Source organism: Cebus imitator, unplaced genomic scaffold (assembly GCF_001604975.1).
Source record: "Cebus imitator isolate Cc_AM_T3 unplaced genomic scaffold, Cebus_imitator-1.0 Scaffold125, whole genome shotgun sequence".
NCBI classification, from domain to species: domain Eukaryota; kingdom Metazoa; phylum Chordata; class Mammalia; order Primates; family Cebidae; genus Cebus; species Cebus imitator.
The window spans coordinates 3,235,721-3,241,739 of record NW_016107440.1 but is presented as its reverse complement, the minus strand read 5'-3'; the positions used below and the strand labels follow the sequence as shown (position 1 = coordinate 3,241,739).

Below are 6,019 nucleotides of genomic sequence, written 5' to 3'. Positions count from 1 at the left end.
ACCCAGGCTGGAGTGCAGTGGCATAATCTCCACTCACTGCAACCTCCATCTCCTGGGTTCAAGTGATTCTCATGCCACAGCCTCCCAAGTAGCTGGAATTACAGGCTTGCACCACCATGTCTGGCTAATTTTTGTATTTTTAGTAGAGATGGGGTTTCGCCATGTTGGCCAGGCTGGGCTCAAACTCCTGACCTCCAGTGATCCGCCCATTTTGGCCTCCCGCAGTGCTGGGATTACAGGCATGAGCTACCATGCCTGGGCCTGAGCATATTTCAAGTAATCAGTAGCCACAAAGTTAGTATCTGCCACACAGTGCAGGTGGAGCATACAACCTGGCACATAGTAAGTGCTCAGCAAATGCTCACTGCCATTACCTTGAGGGCCCCATCCCTCCTAGGCACAAGGAGCAACTCCTTCTCTTTCTTCAGACCCCAAATCTGAGGCCAGGCCTGTCATTCATTCTGTGCATGGCCCATGAAATCATGAGTCCAGGCTCAACATGTCCAGGCCCTCTTTGGAATATGTCTTAGTCCACTCTGGGTACTATAGCAAAAGACCACAAACTGGGGGGCTTATCAACAATGGAGTGCTGACCTCATACTTGTAATCCCAGGACTTTGGGAAGCTGATGTGGGAGGTTCACTTGAACCCAGGAGTTTGAGACCAGCCAGGGCAACATGGAGAGATCCCGTCACAACCAAAAAAAAAAAGAAAATTAAAAAATTAGCCAGGTGTGGTGATGCATGCCAATGATCCCAGTTACTCAGGGGGCTGAGGTGGGAGGATTGCTTAACCCCAGGAGGTCAAGGCTGCAGTGAGCCATGATTATGCCACTGCTCTTTAGCCTGGGCTGCAGAGTGAGACCCCTGTCTCAGAAATAAAATAAAATAAGAGAAATAAGTTTCTTATAATTCTGGAAGCTGGGAAGTCCAAGATCAAGGTGCCGGCAGATTTGGTGTCTGATAGGGCTCACTCCCTTCTTCATAGATGGCACCTTCTCACTGTCCTCACATGGCAGAAGGGACAAAAGAGCTCTCTGGGGCCTTTTTTTTTTTTTTCTGGAGAAAGGAGTCTCTCTCTGTTGCCCAGGCTGGAGTGCAGTGGCAGGATCTTAGCTCACTGCAGCCTCCTGGGTTCAAGCGATTTTCCTGCCTCAGCCTCCTGAGTAGCTGAGGCTACAGGCACGTGCCACTACATCTGGCTAATTTTTTGTATTTTTAGTAGAGACGGTGTTTCACCACGTTAGCCAGGATGGTCTCTATCTCCTGACTTCGTAATCCACCCACCTTGGCCTCCCAAAGTGCTAGGATTACAGGCATGAGCCACTGCATCTGGGGCCTATTTTATTAAGGCACTAGCCCTATTCATGAGGGCTCTATCTTCAGGACTTCATCACCCCTCAAAGGCTCCCCCTCCTAACACCATCACTGCAAGGAGTTAGGATTTCAACATATGAATGGTGGGGGACACAAACATTCAGACCATAGCAAGGCACAATTTTATTTATTTTTTGAGACAGGGTCTCATTCTGTTGCTCAGGCCGGCGTACAATGGCACAATCACAGTTCATTGCAACCTTGTACTCCTCGGCTCACGGAATCCTCATGCCTCAGCCGTAGCTGGGGCTGCAGGCATGCACCATCACCCCTGGTCAATTTTTTGTAGAGAGGGGGTATTATTATCTTGCCCAGGCTGGTCTCAAATCCCTGGGCTCATCTGATCCTCCTCCCTTGGCCCCCCAAAGTGCTGGGATTACAGGCATGAGCCACCGCACCCATCCAGGGTAAAATTTCAGTCAGTAAAGGGACCATTTTCCAGGAACATCTTCCTGACCTTCCCCTCTGGGATTCTAGGAAGTCCTTCAGGGTCTCCAGGATTGTCTTGCCATTCATGTGTGTATAAGGAGCAGGGATAACAGGGCTTCATGGAGGATTATTCTTCAAAACAATAACCCAGAACATCTGTGCAGAAGAAATAATAAGACAAGCATGGTCACATGAGCAACTGAGAGCTGTTCCTATTCACAAGCCAAATGGGGAGAAAATAGACATGGGTGTGGTACATGTTCCTAAATTTAATTCTGTGCTAATTTCTCATTCCATTAATAACCAGTCTTCTCATCCTCCCCTATATTCATGTTGTTCAACCACTCTTTATTGAAATTGTGCTGCCTTTCAATCACCAGTGTCAGCTAGGAGGAATTTATGGATAAATAAGACAAGCCCTTCCTGCCCTCAGCAATCACACCGTCCAGTACAGAAGACAGATGCATTAGCAATTAGGACAAAGCAAATATGAGCAGTTTTATAGTCAAAATGTTGGGAGAGTTCAAATGAAAGAGACATGTTTTCCAATGAGAGGGCTGGGGAATCTTCAAGAGGCAGGTAGGATCTGGGGTGAAGGGAACACCCTAGGTGGTAAGATTACCATCCACTCAATCCCAGATATGAAGAAGGTTTGCAGAATTAGGCATAGGTACAATGACAATTGTACAGCAGAAGGAAAGCTTGGGGCTAGATTGCAGGTGGAATTGCTGGATCATATGGTGATTCTTTTTTTTTTTTTTTTTGAGATGGAGTTTCACTATGTCACCGAGGCAGGAGTACAGCGGCACAATCTCAACTCACTGCAACCTCTGCCTCCCGAGTTCAAGCGATTCTCCTGCCTCAGCCTCCTGAGTGGGCAGGATTATAGGAGCCCACTACAATGCCCAGTTAGTTTTTGTATTTTTAGTAGAGATAGGGTTTCCCCATGTCAGCCAGGCCGGTCTCAAACACCTGACCTCAAGTGATCCGCTAGCCTCAGCCTCCCAAAGTGCTGGGATTGCAGGTGTGAGCCACCATGCCCTGTAATTCTATTTTTAATTTTTTGCAGACCGACCGTATTGCTTTCCACGGTAGCTACACCATTCCGTATTCCCACCAATAGTGTACAAGTGTTCCAGTTTCTCCATATCCTTGCCAAGCCTTGTTATTGTGTATGTGCTGTGTGTGTGTGTGTGTGTGTGTATGTGTGTGTGTTTATAGTAGCCATCCTTAAAGGGTGTAGGTGGTATCTTATTGTGGTTTGACTTCCATTTCCCCAGTGATTAGTGGTACCGAGCATCTTTTCACGTGCTTCTTGGCCGTTTGTGTATCTTCTCTGAAACAATGTCCAAGTCCTTTGCCCAGGTTTTAATTGGGTTGTTTGCTTGTGTTGTTGTTGTTGTTGCTGCTGCTACTATTGTCTTGACAATCATTACTCTGGCAAATTCCAAGGCAGTTTTTGTGTGTACTTTTTTTGAGACAAGGTCTCTCTCTGTCACCCAGGCTGGAGTGCATTGTCACAATCATGGTTTACTGCAGCCTCGATCTCCTGGGCTCAAGTGATCCTCCCACCTCAGCCTCTGTGGTAGCTGGGACTACAGGGGCATGCCACCATGCCTGACTAATTTTATTTTATTTTTTATGTTTAGTAGAGACAGGGTGTTGCTATGTTCCCCAGGCTGGTCTGGAACTCCTGGGTTCAAGCAGTCCTCCTGCCTTGGCCTCCCAAAGTCCTGGGATTGTAGGTAAGAGCCACCACACCCAGCCTCCAGTGCAGTTTTGAGAAAAGGGGTAGAGTCAGCAGCCCATCACCCACTGAACAAGGTCTTGCTCTCCTAAGTCCTGCACTGGGTGGTGCCCTGGTCACCTGCATGCCCAGTGATTGTCATGTGCCTACCCACCACCTAGTTTATTTGCTTAAATCCTCAAACCTCCCTCCTTGGTTGGGTTGCTGAAACTCTTCCTACATCTTGCCTGCCTCCAATTCCTGAGAGCTACATTTAACCTCCAGGAGGCTCCCATTCCAAATCTGATGACTCACTAAAAACAAAGTACTGCACATCCCTGATCTTGACCTGTAGCATATTATTCAGAATTCTTATGGTTTCAAGTAACAGAAACCCAATCTGAACCAGCTGAAATACTCAGGGGTATATAGTATCTCATGGAACTCAGTGCCCCACTGATTCTGGATCTAATTCTCCACTGGATCCAGATTCACTAATTCTGGATCCATTTCTCCCCTGTGGGCCAGGCGTTGAATTACTGGCACCCACCCCCCACCCTACTTTCTGTTTTTCATGATCTCGTCTCATCTAATAAAGGTTCCAGATATGAAAGTCTCTGAGACAAGAACCTTAATCCAATTAAACCCTGCCAAAGCAACCAAACTTGGGAAAGACAAAGAGGTGAAGAGGTTAACAGCAGACAAAACCTCCACTGACAGGCTAAATTAGCCTTGCCCACCTCGGGAGAAGGTGAAAGGTGGATGGTGGAGACTGCTGCTAGTGATTAACATTTGCTCAAAATTCTAAGGAGCTGATTATTGTTTCCAAGTTAAATGTTAACCCGTGAAAAGAGGAACAGTAACTATGGGAAGAGGAACGTGAAGAAGAAAATAGAAAGACCAGCCTGCTTCCCAAAGGAGTTGAGACCAGGGATGCTGAGGCACAATTCTCCATTCATCCTTCAACATCTCCATTCAACAGGGCCGCTGAGCTCCAGGTGAGCGAGCATGGAAAGATGGAGGAGCTGCCAAACCTGACCTTGGAGGCCCAGGTCAGGAGCCCGATGGAGGCCTTCCAGTTTTACACCCTTTGAGAATTTGTCTGTGGGGTGGGTTTGTTCTGATGTCATGAGTAGCTTACACTAAAAAAGGCACCGTCTTCACCCAACATTTTAGGTATGTTGGTGTATTGGGAGGACATTCTTGGTGCAAAGAATCATCTGAACTTTCCTGGCTATCCTTTGGTAGAGGCTGTGTTTACCAAAATGAAGAGTAGAAAGATTATGATATGAGTGTGTTTTGGGAGGTGTGTGACTCTTAGTGAATACTGTTAGTAGATGTCAGTGTGGAGAGAAATTCAATCCCCCCACAAGTGGTGAGCCCCAGCATCAAGGGGCAGGACATCAGTGGGCACCACATGAAGGCACTAATCTTGACATCTGGGAAGAAGCAAAGAAAAACGTGACATGCCCCTTACCTTTTAGGGACTTATAATAGAGGAAAGAGAAGACTTGTATAAATGGCTAAAAATATACTGAGGAGTATAACTAATAACTGATGCAGAGTGTGCTGGTAAAAGGTTGTGTGGGTTCAGAAATGTCAAAAGTTGCAGCTGCTGTGAAAGTCAAGATGGTGGCTCCTCGAAAAATTAAACATAGAATTACCGTATGACTCAGCAACTCCACTTCTAGGTATATACTTAAAACAGTTGAAAGCAGAGACTCAGACAGATATTTGCACACCCATGTTTACAGCGGCATTATTCGCAATCACCAAAAGGTTGAAGCAACCCAAGTGTCCATTGGCCGATGAATGAATGAGCAAAATGTGCTATGTATCAACAATGGAATATTATTCAACCTTAAAGGAAATCAATTCTGGTCAGTGTTACAACATGGATGAACCTTGAGTAGAAGAAGAAAACAGAAAGACCAGTCCGCTGGGTGGATGTCTTCTTCCCAAAGTAGTTGGGACCAGGAACACCAAGAAACAATTCCCCATTCTTCCTTCAACATCTCCATTCTACAGGGCCACTGAGCTCCAGATGAGTGTGGAAGGATGTTGGAGCCACAACACTTGACCTTGGGGACCCAGGTCAGGAGTCTTCTGGAGACCTTCCAGTTTTATGCCCTTTGTGCATTTGTCTGTGGGGTAAACTATATGAAGTCAACTAAGCCAATCACACACAAAAAATTAATACTGTATGATTCCACTTATATAAAGCACCTAGTCAAATTCAGAGAAAGAAAAATGGGGGTTGTCAGGGGTGGGGAGGACAGAAGAGTGGGAAGTTACAGTCAGTAGGAACAGAGTTTCAGTTTTGCAGAAGGGTTCTAGGAATGAATGGGGTAATGATCATACAACACTGTGAATGTACTTATGCCCCTGAACCACACACTTAAAAAATGATTAAGATGGTAAATTTTATGTGTGTTTTACCACAATTTTTTTTTCAAAGTCATGTAGTTTCAGATGAGACTTTATAGAA

At 45.9% G+C, this 6,019-nt stretch overlaps 1 long non-coding RNA gene across 1 annotated transcript in view; it reads right to left on the bottom strand.

The window, feature by feature from the left end:
- Positions 1 to 2,809, bottom strand: part of LOC108312493 — a 6,483-nt gene extending 3,674 nt beyond the window's left edge. The window contains exon 1 of the long non-coding RNA XR_001828664.2: positions 2,628 to 2,809. This is a non-coding gene — a long non-coding RNA (uncharacterized LOC108312493). The remainder of the gene's footprint in view (positions 1 to 2,627) is intronic.
- Positions 2,810 to 6,019: the final 3,210 nt, after the last annotated feature.